This window comes from Eleutherodactylus coqui, chromosome 2 (assembly GCF_035609145.1).
Source record: "Eleutherodactylus coqui strain aEleCoq1 chromosome 2, aEleCoq1.hap1, whole genome shotgun sequence".
NCBI lineage: Eukaryota > Metazoa > Chordata > Amphibia > Anura > Eleutherodactylidae > Eleutherodactylus > Eleutherodactylus coqui.
The window spans coordinates 90,910,801-90,927,527 of NC_089838.1; the positions used below are offsets into that span (position 1 = coordinate 90,910,801).

Below are 16,727 nucleotides of genomic sequence, written 5' to 3' on the forward strand. Positions count from 1 at the left end.
AAAAGGCGTTTAAGGAATTTATTGATTTTCAGTGATTGCTGGGAGTCAAAATGGAAAGTTGGCTTCCATGGGTATCTTATCCTATGATATTTCTCTAAGCCAAGCCTTTCACATAAGCAGCTCCCATTTTTGCAGCAACCTGCTGCTTGGCTGTCTTACTGAGTAGGGCTCTCTCAGGTTGACATCTCTGCACTGATGGCTCAGCAGGCCACTACAGTCCAGGGATATGTAGGCCGCAATGGGTCCCAACTAGCTTTTCACCACTCTGCTGCAGTGTCGGGATACAACGCTATCAAGGGGGATCTACCAGTCAGTGGAGTGCAGTCCGTGGTTGCTGTGTGCCACTCAACCACAGAAGGCCAAGATGTCAGGTGAAGTGTTCAGAGCGCCGACTTCCTCCTGTCTTTCCAGGTAGGTCGCCTTCATGTCCTCCCTTTCTAACCTGCAACTGGAGTGAAGCTAGTGCATCCTGCAGTGGCTGTGGTTAGGCAGGTACCTTTGTTCCAATGCCTGCGCCTCCGCACCGCATTATGATGGTTTCCCCACCTTCCCCAAAATTGAGGTCCTTGTCTTTCTGGCCGAGCTAGGCTTTAGAAGGCTCCACTGAGCAGTCTGGAGGGCTGCGAGGCCCCTCTTCTTGCTTCTTCTCTCACAAGGGGAACTCCAGTGCTTATTTTAAGCAGGTTTGCTGCTCGGGGGTGGCAGTTGACTGCAGATAAAGTTCTTCTGCGAGAGCACCTCTCCACAGGACGTCTGTTTGTTTTGCAAGGCTGTTTTGACATGAAAACACCTTGCATCCATGGGGAATTCACATGGTGGGGATGGCAATTTCACCCTCGCCTATGTGAAATAAGCTTAAAAAATACACACATTAAAACACGTGGTGATAACAGTGCAGTTTTCACAGACGGAAGTGGCATTTGCTCATATAAACAAGCGTTTTTATAAACTGCTCAGCTAAAAATTATAATATTAGGGAGGTTTCATGCAAATATGCATGTTTCAGTGCAACATATTTGTACAGAAAATGAGTCTTTTTTGCATGTGTATGAGCGTAGATTTTGTGAGGGGGCGGGGGGTCTGTTGCCAAACCATGCACATTTGTGAGCACGAATATACACACAAACAAAACATGAACCTGTCGTCATTGACCCAGCCCACTGCAATCAGCCATAAATAGGTCACAGGTGCTGTGCTGTTCTGTTGTGCTTCTTGTACTTTCTGAGTCTGTGAGAGATTTGATGAGCTGAGGGACATGACTTCTTCGGAAGAGGATATTTTTTTGCCTTGGTTGATGTCTTGCAATTTAGAGAGTCATGTGAGATGCTGGAGAATGTGCCTAGATGGAGGAGGAGGTTCTGAGTTCATTTCAATACTCTTTACAATGACTTGAGGCGACATCTGGACAAATTAATCCTCCTCTGTTGTTTGTCGGACCAGATTTTCAATTAGCTTCTGGAGGAAGAATGATCTGGATTTACATACATCAACATGCGTCTGTGTATATCTGCTGAGGAAAGACTCCTGGTCACCCTGAGGTAAGTACATGGGCTGTTCTATGTTATAATTTCTCAATATTACAAATGTCTTCTACACTACTGTTTATTGTGTTGTGCGTCTTAGAAAGTACCATTTTAGGTAAAAAAATGTATCCAGTTTGGCTTCTTTGTGCAGGTTTCTGGCCACTGGTATTTATATGTTTCACTGCACTTCAATTTTCTGTTAGGCATATCTATGATTTGTGGGATTGTAAGGGAGACCCATGATGTCATTTGGCAGTGTTTGGTGCCTTTAGTGATGTCTCTGCCCTATTTTTAAGATTGAATGGACATTGCAGAGAGATTCCTGGCTGCTGCACGGGTTCTGAACTGCATTGGGCTGCTGGATGGCAAAAGCATCAATGCTAAAAAGCTGCCACACTCAGGGTCACGGTATTTCAATTATAAGCAGTATTTGTTTGTAGTGCTATTGGCGATTTCTGATACCAGCTATCGATTTCTGCTTATGAATATCTGGGCCTATGGAAGCACTGCTGATGCTCACATTTTCAGGGCTTCCAGAATGGGTTAGCAACTTCTGTCCATCTGTGTTTGCCAGAACCATGGAACTTTCCTGGCTCTTCAGGTCCACCTGCTCTATTTGTCATTGTGGCAGATGGGAGATCATACATGCCCTGCGTTTTGTGGAGTTTGCCTTTTGGCATTCTTGCCAACAAATGGAGAGCTTTCCACAGTGTACTTCAGCTGAAACCTGAGAACATTTGCTGTAATTACAGCCTGTGTGTTGTCCCAACAAAAATTATGCCCAACCAAAGTGGGTTGAAATGCAGAAGAGGCTGAACCTGCAGTTCTTCCTTTGGGATCACCAAAGTGCGAGTTTAAAATCATTGGTCAAAATTTATAAACAAGATTTTCATTTTAGGTAGTTTACCACTGTGTAGATGTTTGCCAAATTATTAACCAATACCTCATTATGGCGCCCCATAATTGGGTCACCGTTACTAGTGGGGTACAACAGGGCTCTCTTATTTGTAATGTATTTATTAATGAGCTGGTGGAAGGATAGTACAGTAAAATATCAATATTCGCAGATGACACAAAACGTTGTAAAGATATTAACAGAAAAGAGGACGCAATGAGATTGCAAGAGGATCTGGATAAATTGGGGGCTTGGGCATAGAAATGGCAAATGAGATTTAACACTCATAAATGTAAAGTTATGCAAATGGACAGAAGAAATACATGGAGGCCATTACACACTAAATGGGAAACTACTGGGAAACACTACCATGGAAAGGACTTGGAGGTTTTAGTTAACTGTAAGCTTAACTGGAGCAACCAGTGTCAGGCAGCTGCCGCCAAGGCAAATAGGATCATGGGCATCAAAAGGGATATAAGGGCACATGACGAGAACATTGTTCTTCCTGTTTTCAAGTCACTTGTTAGACCACACATGGAATATTGTGTACAGTTTTGGCACCGTTACTCAAGAAGGACATATCAGAACTTGATCGGGTATAAAGGAGGGCAACTAAAGTAATAAATGGAATGGCCAGACTACAATACCCGGAAAGGTTATCAAAATTGGGATTATTTAGTTTAGTTTAAAAAAGCCTAAGGGGAGACCTAAAATCTTTGTATAATTACATCAGGGGAAAATACAGATATCTCTCCCAGGATCTGTTGTTCATACATAGTAATGCAACTGTAACAAGAAGGTTACCTCTACATCTAGAGGAAAGAAGGTCTCTACACCAACCTAGAAGGGGATTCTTTACTGTAAGTGCAGTGAGACCATGGAACTCTCTGCCTGAGGACATGCTGATGAAAAATTCGATAAAAGAGTTCAAGAGGGGCCTGGATGTTTTTCTTCAGTGATACAATGTTATATGTTATAATCATTAATAACTTCCAAAGGGTTGTTAATCCAGGGATTTTTCCGATTGCCAGATTGGAGTTAGGAAGGAATTTTTTTCCCCTTAAATTGGGAAAATTGTCTTCTTCCTCATTGGGCTTTCTTTTGCCTTCCTCTGGATCAACATTTGGATACTAGGCTAAACTGGATGGTCATGTCTTTTTTCAGCCTTACATCCTATGATCCTATGAATGTATTATTTCCCTACATGATGAACCACATAAGCAAAAGAAAATACACAATGCTAAAATTACACTATTTTGGCAACCCCATTTCCAAGAAACAAAATTGTATTAAAAGTCTTCAAAAAGAGAGGTGGAGGTTGCAGATGTTGAGCTAGGACGTACATCTGCTGAGCAGTGGAGGATAAAAGAATGGAGAGGGAGACACAGGAGTACCAAGCGGCAAGGGGGCAGATAAGTGCTCTAAAGCCCTCAGGGATCCCACATACTGCAAGCAGCAGTTCCTGGGCTACCCCTATTTATTTTCCTGAGACCCCTCTACTGATGACCAGTAGGATTGGAAGGAGCATTTGAAAGCTCTCCCTACAAAAAGTGACTTTCAGCAGCTATAAACGTCTCGTAAGGAAGTGCTGTCCCTTTTACAACATTAGCTTAAGTATGTGGGTAACAGCTTGAGCCTGATTGAGAAGTCTCAGGATAAAGTATATTCAGCATTTGAGGCTCATAGCAAAGTTATAAACGCATAAGCTTCGCAAATAGCAGACATTCTGTCACATCTTGACTATCTCGAAAACCATCATGGGCACAATAATTTGTGCCTGTGGCGGACCATGCTATTACGTAGAGCACTGAGACCAATACTCAGTGTTCTCAGAGCTAACAATATCTTATATACATGGGGGTATCTCTTTCAGCTCACTGAATAAAAAAAAAAAGGCAGATCTGTGACTTTTAGGTCTCCTGCTCCTCCTTGATTTCTAGGAGTGCTGGAACTGCCCACTGTGGTAATACCAGATTAGCCACATGTCCCAGGTCTGTGCACTGCTGCACCTAAGGAGGCATGGCAGGAAGTTAGAGCCCGGTGTCCAATATGTAGCGGTCACCCCGACAGACTGCCACACTGACTGATAAATGGCTGTCCAGTCTTTGCTGCCTTCTAGTGATGTTTGATAGATTTCTGTCCATGTATCTCACAATTGCTCATGATATAATATGGCAAGTTATTTTTTCCTACCACTGTATCTTCTGATACAAAAGCCTAATTTGCTAGGTGTTTAGCGGCTTTGATATATCATTGCCACTCTGTACAAGAGATAGCTATGATTTTATGCAGGTGTCAGTCATTGCTATGTACGTATTTTGAAACTATAGCATACTGGTGAGGGTTGTGGGGGTGTTGATTCTGACAAACCTCAATCTCCCTCTCTAAAGGGTCGAGGCGACTCTGTTGCCATCTGTATCTGACCGTAGGTCTCTCTTTCACCTTGTGAGATTGGGTTTCTGTAACCCAATCAACAGAATGCGTGTCTTCTGTCACCACACCATTAACATTTCTTTCTTTGTCTGGCTTCTACCCTCTTTCTCCCTTTTTCTTTCTCCTGTTTCTGTAGGACCTCAAGCCCCAGTGCCTGGCATCAGCCTTTATAGTTGCCTAATTATTCCAATGACTAGCCTTTTTTGCACCTATAATACCAGAGGTCTAAATAGTCTTGCTAAGAGGGGCCAGACTCTGTCTTATCTGCATAAAAAAGGGTCCTCATTGCCCTTTTGCAGGAGAGACATTTTAGGAGAGGTCACCTCCCCAAATTCTCTGGCAAATATTACACCAGCTGGTATCATGGCATGCACCCTGAAAAGAAGGTATGTGGCATGTCCGGAGCAATTCAGAAGAGTCTTCCACACAAACTTCTTGCCTCTAAGGTGGATACTAAGGGCAGATATATATTCTTAAATGGGGCACCGTGTACTAATAGTGGCTAACATCTATTCTTCCAACATAGGACAAGCTTCGTTTGGACACTGTATAATAGGAGAGCTGGTGCAGTTCTCCTCGGGCTACAACATTGTGCTTGGAGGTAACCTCAACCTAGGCCTACATCCTGGTTCAAACACTTCCTCATAAAAACCCAGCCCCTTCTCGGTGTCATTGTGTAGATGGTTATCGGAGCGGTGACTCATTCACCTCGGGAAGATACATCATCCAGGGGTCAAGGACTACAGCCATCATTCTACCGCTCATAATAGTTATGGGAGATTGGATTATATTTTTTTATCTCATATAGTCTTCTTGACTTGGCCCATAGAAGCTCGATAGCTAAGTTTATATGGTTGGACCATGCATCAGTATATAGGGGCCTCTTGGGACAAGATACAGTAGGGGGGTTGAATTCATGGAGACTAAACAACAATCTTTTAGGGGATGCCTGCTGCAGCAAGGAGATCAGGCAGTCCATAGAAGCCTTTACTGACACAACTATCAATTCCTGCTGGTCAATATTGGGGCCTTTGGAAGCACTAGGGATGCTCGCATTTTCAGGGCTTCCAGAATGGGTCGGCAGCTGATGGCTGAGCAGCTCTCTATGCTGGTCCCTCAGAACCTTCCTGGCTCATTAGTGCCAGATGCCCCATTGTGGTGGATGAGAGATTTGGCCTGCCTACTCATGTTATGCATCCCTTTGCTTGCAAGGGCAATGTGCATCAGCCACGGTCATCAGGACAATAGAAAAAAAAATTTTGTAGTTATAAAACTTTGATCCTGAGTGCGCTGGCTGAAGCACACGGACATGTTTGCCATCAAGCGCACATACGCAGTTAGGAAATTTGGCAACAGCTTGAAAGCCTGCTGCAACACGTTGCCAAGTGTCCTCTGTAGAGGAAGGCATCTCGATGGGCTGCAACTTCTGCCAGATGGCGCTGCATGTGCACCTCACAATTTCAGTGATGGTAGATTTACCAACACGAAATTGGAGATGCAGGGATGCATAGCTCTCTCCTGTGGCCAGAAAGCTGAAAAGAAGCAGAGAAGAAAAAGAAATGTTAGTACACTCACAAGACTTGCATTGCCTCAACACTTCAATATATACAGTATTCACATCTTGTTCTCAGCACGAAATTTAGAGGAGAACGCAGTAGAATTTGTGTGAAGGAAATAAGATCTGCATTGCAGAGGTAGCCATGGGTGAGGTTGAATTTTCACTTTACACGCTGCACATCGTTCATCTTCCTTTCTCCCCATCCACAACATAATAGGTGGGGAGAGAGAATGAGAAAATGCAAACATGTTCCCGCCACCCTCATGAACGGAACAAGGGTCCGGAGACTGCCGGTGCGTAACAATGGTTGCGGCAATTTGCTTGTATGGTAAGTTCAACAATCTCTCTTCTGCCAATTTGTTTCTGAAGACAACCTGCCTCAAGATGATGATGGCTGTGCTAGGTAGCAGAAGAGAGAATGCTAAAGACAACGAACAGTTAAACCTGCCTCTCCCAAAGCTACCAGATCACTACCAGATAACAAACAACTTTACATATTCTGCTAAGTGGGCTGCGAATTTGACGATGGAGTCTTCCGCTGGATGAACCCCTTTATGACGGGTCTATAGTAAAACTATGTCCTGCTGTTGCAGGACGTGTATCGCGGGAGCTAGCGGCGCTATCTCCTTCCATGCAGCACGGGCGTCAGCTGTTTATTACAACTGACACCCGCGGTCAAGAGCCGCAATCGGCCATTGGGCCGATCGCGGCTATTAACCCTTTAAATGCCGCTGTCAATTCTGACAGCGGCATTTACATACCCCGATTGCTGTGCAGGGGTCACGCACGCCCCCCCCCCCCCCGGTGAGATCGGGGTAGCCGTGCATTTGTCATGATGGCCGGGGGCCTAATGAAAGGGGGGCTCGATAGACTGCCTGTCCAAAAGCAGTATGGCGTAATGCTACAGCATTATGTCCTACTGCCGGAGCGTTCACAGCATCGCATGTTGCTGTTCCAACAGAGGAACTTAAAACCAAAGAAAAAAAAAAAGTCTTTAAAAATGAGAAAAAAATAACTAATCTTTAATTATTCCCCCCCCCCTTTTCCATATCTATTATTAAAAAATAAAAATCATTAAATTTTAACTACGTATTTTGTATCGCCGTGTCAGTACAAGTCCGATCTATCTAAGTAGCGCATTATTTTTCCTAGACGTGAAACGTCGCCTGAGAAATAAAATATAAAAAAAAGGTTTAGTTACCTTAAAATAATCCCTTGGTCAAGCACGTCGCCGGAAAAATTAAAAGCGGTATTGCGCAAATATTGCAGAAAAAAGAAAAAAAACGACTACAGCAGACGTCCATGCTCTGCAGTCGCGAATTACATTACACATTTAACAGCTGTGACAATATAAGAAAGGTTACTTACCGAAGGGGGATGAGCAGCCTTTCTTCTGCAGTGATCGCCTTCCTCATCCGCGTATCTTGGTACGTAAGGTCCCGGCGCACCAGCTCCAGAAGGCGCTCAAAGGCCTCCATAGGCAGCCGGCAGAAGGCAACGAACTTCTCCGGATGGCTGCAGAGAGAAAGAAAGGGAGAGCGGGCTAAAATAAATAAACCTCAAACCTATTCACATGCTACACGTCACTTACTTTTTCAAATCCTGGTACAGACTGGCGAAATGGCCCTCTGCTCCCCCTTTCTGTGAGCAGAGGATGGACCCAGTATCGTCTGTGACGCCGGGAAGCACGATCAGTCTGCATAAGAATATTGGCAAGAATTAAAGCACATGGCCGCAATCGCACTATAGTGCACAATGCATCAACAAACAACAAGGCAGCTAAGCACACAATGTCCATTAAAAACATTGCTCACCTTTTTGGATTTTTCTGCCTGCATCAATACCACTAGCAACAGACGTTTGCGGCGGTAAGAACGCCTGAGACGCAGTCGACGTGCAGGCTCCATCAGGTCAGGTAGCTGTAGCAGACAAAATGGCCTGCAATACAAGTCTCTTCCTACCTTGTGCAGAAATGGGCGGGAATGATGACATCACAGGAAACAGTTTTCTTTTTTTAGAAGCCTAGAATCTGCACCTAAAAATACGCAAGCAAATACGCAACTAAAACCGCGTCTGTCAAGAAAAAACTGCTGCGGTTTTTAACGCAGCTAAGCTCCTGCGGATTTACCTGCGGTAGAACCACAGAGACATACGCGGTGAAAACCGCATCTAACTTTGGCCATTACTTACGGATTTGCCGCCGATGCGGCAAGGTTGCGGCAAATCCGCAACGGAAAAACCGCAATATATCTGCGGTAATTCCGCCCTGTGTGAACCCAGGCTAAAAATGGGTCTTTATTTTGAAAATATGGAAAAGCTAAACAAAATAATAATTTTGGCACTAGAGATGAGCGAGCACCCAAATGCTCGGGTGCTCGTTACTCAGGACGAATTTATCGCGATGCTCGAGGGTTCGTTTTGAGTAACGAACCCCATTGAAGTCAATGGGCGACCAGAACATTTTTGTATTTCGCCGATGCTCGCTAAGGTTTTCATGTGTGAAAATCTGGGCAATTCAAGAAAGTGATGGGAACGACACAGCAACGGATAGGGCAGGCGAGGGGCTACATGTTGGGCTGCATCTCAAGTTCACAGGTCCCACTATTAAGCCACAATACCGGCAAGAGTGAGCCCCCCCCCCTCCCAACAACTTTTACTTCTGAAAAGCCCTCATTAGCATGGCATACCTTAGCTAAGCACCACACTACCTCCAACAAAGCACAATCACTGCCTGCATGACACTTGGCTGCCACTTTTCCTGGGTTACATGCTGCCCACCCCCCAAGACCCAGTGTCCACAGCGCACACCAAACTGTCCCTGCCCAGCCTTCAGCTGCCCTCATGCCACGCCACCCTCATGTCTATTTATAAGTGCGTCTGCCACAGGAAAAGCAGGCACACACTGCAGAGGGTTGGCACGGCTAGGCAGCGACCCTCTTTAAAAGGGGTGGGGCGATAGCCCACAAGGCTGTACAGAAGCAATGAGAAATCCAATCCTGTGCCACCTCCATCTGGAGCTGCAGACGTGGGCATAGCAATGCAGAACCTATGTGCCACACACTATTCATTCTGTCAAGGTGTCTGCACGCCCCAGTCAGACCGCGTTTTTTTATAAATAGTCACAGGCAGGTACAACTCCGCAATGGGAATTCCGTGTTCGCCCACAGCATGGGTGGCTCCCTGGAACCCACCCGCTGTACATAAATGTATCCCATTGCATTGCCCATCACAGCTGAGGTAGTAATGTCGTGCTTAATGCATGTGGGCTTCGGCCCACACTGCATGCCCCAGTCAGACTGGGGTTCTTTAGAAGTGGACAGATGTAGGTTAAACTCCGTGTGCACCTACAGCATGGGTGGCTCCCTGGAACCCACCGGTGGTACATAAATATATCCCATTGCAGTGCCCTACTCAGCAGAGCTAACGTCAGATACAATACAGGTGGGCTTTGGCCCACACTGCATGCCCCAGTCAGACTGGTAATATGTACCTTAACAGTAACCTCGTTGGTGGTAATGTGGTGGTGACTGCGGACCTAGTAGCGCGGTTTTATGTAGTTGGTTTTCGGAATGTGGCCATGATTAAGTGGTCCGTGGCGGGGGGATGGTGGTGGTGCTCTCTTGTTGTGTCGTTAAAGGTGAAATTCTTGGACTGCCACCAGACGGACCAATGCAAAGGTATTTGCCAAGAATGTTTTCATTGTTGGAGGAGAAGGGGGATGTTTTGGAGGCACTATGTGTCCTCTCCACGTGTCCGTGGTTATATGCACCTTAACAGTAACAGCATTGGTGGGAAATGGCCTCGCCGCCATCATGTCTTTGTGAAGCCTCTGTTTTTACACCCCAGTGACATACCATTAGCTGCGGTATAGGCAGAGCCCAGAATTATTAACATTTCAGCGGTAGTATTAGGGACAGGCCCCACTAACATATCACTAGCAGCAGTATAGGGGGAGCGCAGTCTTAGTTCCATTTCAGTAATAGTAGCACTCAAGACAAGCCCCAGTAACAATTCCCATTGCAGCAGTTTAGGGAGATAACAGTCTCTTTCACATTTCAGTAGCTGCAGTGAAGACAAGGCCCCAGTTACATTTATGTAGCAAAAGTGTAGGCCAACCCCACACACCTTTCTGTACCATGAGTGCAGGCGAAGAACATAGAAATTACAATGATTACACTGTAGGTGAGGGCCCAAAAAAATTGATGTAGCAACAGTACTAATGTACCTCAGAAAAAATTGGCTATGCCAACCAAGATGGCAGGTGAAACCCATTAATGGCTTTGGTTAATGTGGCTTAAGTGGTAACTAGGCCTGGAGGCAGCCCAGTTTAACGAAAAATTGGTTCAAGTTAAAGTTTCATCGCTTGTAAGAGCATTGAAACTTATAAAAATTGTTTGGAAAAATTATATGAGTGAGCCTTGTGGCCCAAAGAAAAATTTCCCGTTCGGCGTAATTACGTGAGGTTTCAGGAGGAGGAGCAGGAGGAGGAGGAGGAATATTAGACACAGATTGATGAAGCAGAAATGTCACCGTTTTGGATGGTGATACAGAACGATGCTTCCATCTGCGGGTGCAGCCTACCTATTGCTTACGTATCGCTGCTGTCCGCTGGTGGAGAAGAGAAGTCTGGGGAAATCCAGGCTTTGTTCATCTTGATGAGTGTAAGCCTGTCTGCACTGTCGGTTGACAGGCGGGTACGCTTATCTGTGATGATTCCCCCAGCCGCACTAAACACCCTCTCTGACAAGACGCTAGCCGCAGGACAAGCAAGCACCTCTAGGGCATACAGCGCGAGTTCAGGCCACGTGTCCAGCTTCGACACGCACGGAGGACGGTCGTGCAATCGGCTACGTACTCCCTCACCATCCTTTTACAGTGCTCCTGCCGACTCAGCCTTGACTGGGGAGCGGTGACACAGTCTTGCTGGGGAGCCATAACGCTGTCCAGGGCCTTAAAGAGTGTTGCACTGCCTGTGCTGAACATGCTGCTCGATCTCCGCACCTCCCCTGCTACCTGACCCTCGGAACTGCGCCTTCTGCCACTAGCGCTGTCGGATGGGAATTTTACCATCAGCTTGTCCGCCAGGGTCCTGTGGTATAGCAACACTCTCGAACCCCTTTCCTCTTCGGGAATGAGAGTGGAAAGGTTCTCCTTATACCATGGGTCGAACAGTGTGTACACCCAGTAATCCGTAGTGGCCAGAATGCGTGTAACGCGAGGGTCACGAGAAAGGCATCCTAACATGAAGTCAGCCATGTGTGCCAGGGTACCTGTACGCAACACATGGCTGTCTTCACTAGAAAGATCACTTTCAGGATCCTCCTCCTCCTCCTCCTCCGCCTCCTCCTCCTCAGGCCATACACGCTGAAAGGATGACAGGCAAGCAGCATGGGTACCGTCAGCAGTGGGCCAAGCTGTCTCTTCCCCCTCCTCCTCATACTCCTCATGCTCCTCCTCCTCCTCCTCAACGCGCTGAGATATAGACAGGAGGGTGCTCTGACTATCCAGCGACATACTGTCTTCCCCCGCCTCCGTTTCCGAGCGCAAAGCATTTGCCTTTATGCTTTGCAGGGAACTTCTCAAGAGGCATAGCAGAGGAATGGTGACGCTAATGATTGCAGCATCGCCGCTCACCACCTGGGTAGACTCCTCAAACTTTCCAAGGACCTGGCAGATGTCTGCCAACCAGGCCCACTCTTCTGAAAATAATTGAGGAGGCTGACTCCCACTGCACTGCCCATGTTGGAGTTGGTATTCCACTATAGCTCTACGCTGCTCATAGAGCCTGGCCAACATGTGAAGCGTAGAGTTCCACCGTGTGGGCACGTCGCACAGCAGTCGGTGCACTGGCAGATTAAACCGATGTTGCAGGGTGCGCAGGGTTGCAGCGTCCGTGTGGGACTTGCGGAAATGTGCGCAGAGCCGGCGCACCTTTACGAGCAGGTCTGACAAGCGTGGGTAGCTTTTCAGAAAGCGCTGAACCACCAAATTAAAGACGTGGGCCAGGCATGGCACGTGCGTGAGGCTGCCGAGCTGCAGAGCCGCCACCAGGTTACGGCCGTTGTCACACACGACCATGCCCGGTTGGAGGCTCAGTGGCGCAAGCCAATGGTCGGTCTGCTCTGTTAGACCCCGCAGCAGTTCGTGGGCCGTGTGCCTCTTATCTCCTAAGCTGAGTAGTTTCAGCACGGCCTGCTGACGCTTGCCCACCGCTGTGCTGCCACGCCGCGCGACACCGACTGCTGGCAACGTCCTGCTGCTACTGACACATCTAGATTGCGAGGCAGAGGTTGAGGAGGAGGGGGGTGCTTTAGTGGAGGAAGCATACACCGCCGCAGATACCACCACCGAGCTGGGGCCCGCAATTCTGGGGGTGGGTAGGACGTGAGCGGTCCCAGGCTCTGACTCTGTCCCAGCCTCCACTAAATTCACCCAATGTGCCGTCAGGGAAATGTAGTGGCCCTGCCCGCCTGTGCTCGTCCACGTGTCCGTTGTTAAGTGGACCTTGGCACTAACCGCATTGGTGAGGGCGCGTACAATGTTGCGGGAGACGTGGTCGTGCAGGGCTGGGATGGCACATCAGGAAAAGTAATGGCGACTGGGAACTGAGTAGCGCGGGGCCGCCGCCGCCATCATACTTTTGAAGGACTCCGTTTCCACAACCCTATACGGCAGCATCTCCAGGCTGATAAATTTGGCTATGTGGACGGTTAACGCTTGAGCGTGCGGGTGCGTGGCGGCGTACTTGCGCTTGCGCTCAAACACTTGCGCTAGCGACGGCTAGACGGTGCGGTGCGAGACATTGGTGGATGGGGCCGAGGACAGCGGAGGTGAGGGTGTGGGTGCAGGCCAGGAGACGGTAGTGCCTGTGTCCTCAGAGCGGGGTTGGATCTCAGTGGCAGGTTGGGGCACAGGGGGAGAGGCAGCGGTGCAAACCGGAGGCGGTGAACGGCCTTCATCCCACCTTGTGGGGTGCTTGGCCATCATATGTCTGCGCATGCTGGTGGTGGTGAGGCTGTTGATGGTGGCTCCCCGGCTGATCTTGGTGCGACAAAGGTTGCACACCACTGTTCGTCGGTCGTTAGGCGTCTCTGTGAAAAACTGCCAGACCTTAGAGCACCTCGGCCTCTGCAGGGTGGCATGGCGCGAGGGTGCGCTTTGGGAAACAGTTGGTGGATTATTCGGTCTGGCCCTGCCTCTACCCCTGGACACCGCACTGCCTCTTGCAACCTGCCCTGCTGCTGCCCTTGCCTCCCCCTCTGAAGACCTCTCCTGAGTAGGCGTTGCACACCAGGTGGGGTCAGTCACCTCATCGTCCTGCTGCTCTTCCTCCGAATCCTCTGTGCGCTCCTCCCTCGCACTTACTGCCCTTACTACTACCTCACTGCAAGACAACTGTGTCTCATCGTCATCGTCCTCCTCACCCACTGAAAGGTCTTGAGACAGTTGCCGGAAGTCCCCAGCCTCATCCCCCGGACCCCGGGAACTTTGCAATGGTTGGGCATCGGTGACGATAAACTCCTCTGGTGGGAGAGGAACCACTGCTGCCCAATCTGAGCAGGGGCCCGAGAACAGTTCCTGGGAGTCTTCCCGCTCCTGAGCATGTGTCATTGTAGTGGAGTGAGGACGCTGGGAGGAAGGAGGAGCAGCAGCCAGAGGATTCGAATTTGCAGCACTGGACGGCGCAGAACTGTGGGTGGATGATAGCTTGCTCGAAGCACTTTCTGCCATCCAAGACAGGACCTGCTCACACTGCTCATTTTCTAATAAAGGTCTCCCGCGTGGACCCATTAATTGGGCGATGAATGTGGGGACGCCAGAAACGTGCCTCTCTCCTAATGGCGCAGCAGTCGGCCGCGATACACCTTGATCAGGAGCTCGGCCTGTGCCCACACCCTCACTTGGGCCTACACTTCCTCGGCCACGTCCACGTCCTCTAGGCCTACCCCTACCCCTCAGCATGGTGTATTACCAGTGATTTCCCAGCCAGGAAATAAATTGGCGCAAGCCTGCAGGCCAAATAGAATTTTTCCCTTTTTTTTTTTAAAGGGAAGGCCCACTGATTATATTCAATCAGATAAGAAATGTGTTCCACAGAAGTGCAGTGTTATATGAAGTGCAGCAGAGCGGTGATTTTTCCCCGGCAGGAAATAAATTGGCGCAAGCCTGCTGTTAAACGTAGCTGGCTGCGTATGATTTCTTTACATTCTCCACCCACCACACACATACCCAGAACGTTGAGGACTCTCAGAGGCAGGCCAAATAGAATGTTTCCTTTTTTTTTTAAAGGGAAGGCCCACTGACTATATTCAATCAGATATGAAATGTGTTCCACAGAACTGCAGTGTTATATGAAGTGCAGCAGAGCGGTGATTTTTCCCAGGCAGGAAATAAATTGGCGCAAGCCTGCTGTTAAACGTAGCTGGCTGCGTATGATTTCTTTACGTTCTCCACCCACCACACACGTACCCAGAACGCTGAGGACTGTCAGAGGCAGGCCAAATAGAATTTTTCCCCTTTTTTTTTTAAAGGGAAGGCCCACTGACTATATTCAATCAGATATGAAATGTGTTCCACAGAACTGCAGTGTTATATGAAGTGCAGCAGAGCGGTGATTTTTCCCAGGCAGGAAATAAATTGGCGCAAGCCTGCTGTTAAACGTAGCTGGCTGCGTATGATTTCTTTACGTTCTCCACCCACCACACACGTACCCAGAACGCTGAGGACTGTCAGAGGCAGGCCAAATAAAATGTTTCCCTTTTTTTTTAAAGAAAAGGCCCACTGACTATATTCAATCAATAATATATGTCTTCTGGCCCTGCCTACACAATTCTGTCCCTGTAGTATTACTGCAGGGCGCAATGCTCTGCACAGCCGATTTTGAAAAAAAAAAAATGCAACACTGCTAACAGCAGCCTGCACAGTACTGCACACGGTTAAATGTGGCCCTAAGAAGGACCGTTGGGGTTATTGAAGTCTACACTCACTCCTAACACTCTCCCTGCCTAACCACCACTTCTGTCCCTGTAGTATTACTGCAGGGCGCAATGCTTTGCACAGCCGATTTTGAAAAAAAAAAATTGTGCAACACTGCTAACAGCAGCCTCCACAGTACTGCACACGGATAAATGTGGCCCTAAGAAGGACCGTTGGGGTTCTTGAAGCCTACACTCACTCCTAACACTCTCCCTACAGCAGCTCCAACACAACAGCACTTTCCCTCAGCTAACTCACAACGCATCTGTGGCGAGCCGCGGGAGGGGCCGATTTTTATACTCGGGTGACATCTGATCTCGCCAGCCACTCACAGCAGGGGGGTGGTATAGGGCTTGAACGTCACAGGGGGAAGTTGTAATGCCTTCCCTGTCTTTCAATTGGCCAGAAAAGCGCGCTAACGTCTCAGAGATGAAAGTGAAAGTAACCCGAACACCGCGTGGTGCTCATTAAGAGTAACGAGCATCCCGAACACCATAATATTCGCCCGAGCATCAAGCTCGGACAAGTACGTTCGCTCATCTCTATTTGGCACTGTAGCAACCATGCCGACAGGCAGAAACGTCATCCTTTCATTTACTCTGCATAGTGAACTGCAGTACTGTAAATTATAGTTTATCCAATCTAAATCAATTATAATTTGCTATAATTTAATAAAAACCCAGTTCTGTAGCTAAGCAATCGCAGATTTCCATGTTGAGCTTCTTAACAAACACCTTGCTGGCTGCCAGACAAAAACATTTCTCAGAACGTGGAACATCAGATATTTACCTACTTCATCAGCAGTTCTCATTGCACAGCCAAAACAGACAAGGAAATCTTCCTCTTCTATAATTGTACCTGACTGTAGCCTGCAGACAGAACGGCTATGAAGTGCTTGGGCTGATGCAATAGGCATTCAGTAACTCCTAGCAGAATGCTAGATTACTGGGTTATACTATCACTGGACAAAACATATCAGGTTCCTGAAGACACATCAGTCCAATGTAGATTAGCAGAAAATGTATTCTTACAGAAATGCCAGGAGATTACAGTCTGTTCAGTTGATGATCACTAGTCTGCTGAAACACAATAAGAAGTGTCCTATGCAAGTCCATCATTGTGTGCTGAGGGATACGTTCAGCAACAGCTAGTAGAAAACATGTCTCATCAATATAGTTTTATTGGAGTTTTAACCCCTTAATGACATGGCTTATTTTGGCGTTGAGGACCAAGCGATTTTTTTGGTATTCTTCGATCTCCATTTTTCAAGAGCCATAACTTTTTTATTTTTCCGTGGACGCGGCCGTATAAGGGCTTGTTTTTTGCGTGGCGAGCTGTAGTT

At 47.7% G+C, this 16,727-nt stretch overlaps 1 long non-coding RNA gene across 1 annotated transcript in view; it reads left to right on the top strand.

The window, feature by feature from the left end:
* The first annotated feature begins 1,243 nt into the window (after positions 1-1,243).
* The window catches only part of LOC136611530 (uncharacterized), a 168,775-nt gene continuing 153,291 nt past the window's right edge, over positions 1,244-16,727 (top strand). Inside the window, exon 1 of the long non-coding RNA XR_010790290.1 lies at positions 1,244-1,538. This is a non-coding gene — a long non-coding RNA (uncharacterized lncRNA). The remainder of the gene's footprint in view (positions 1,539-16,727) is intronic.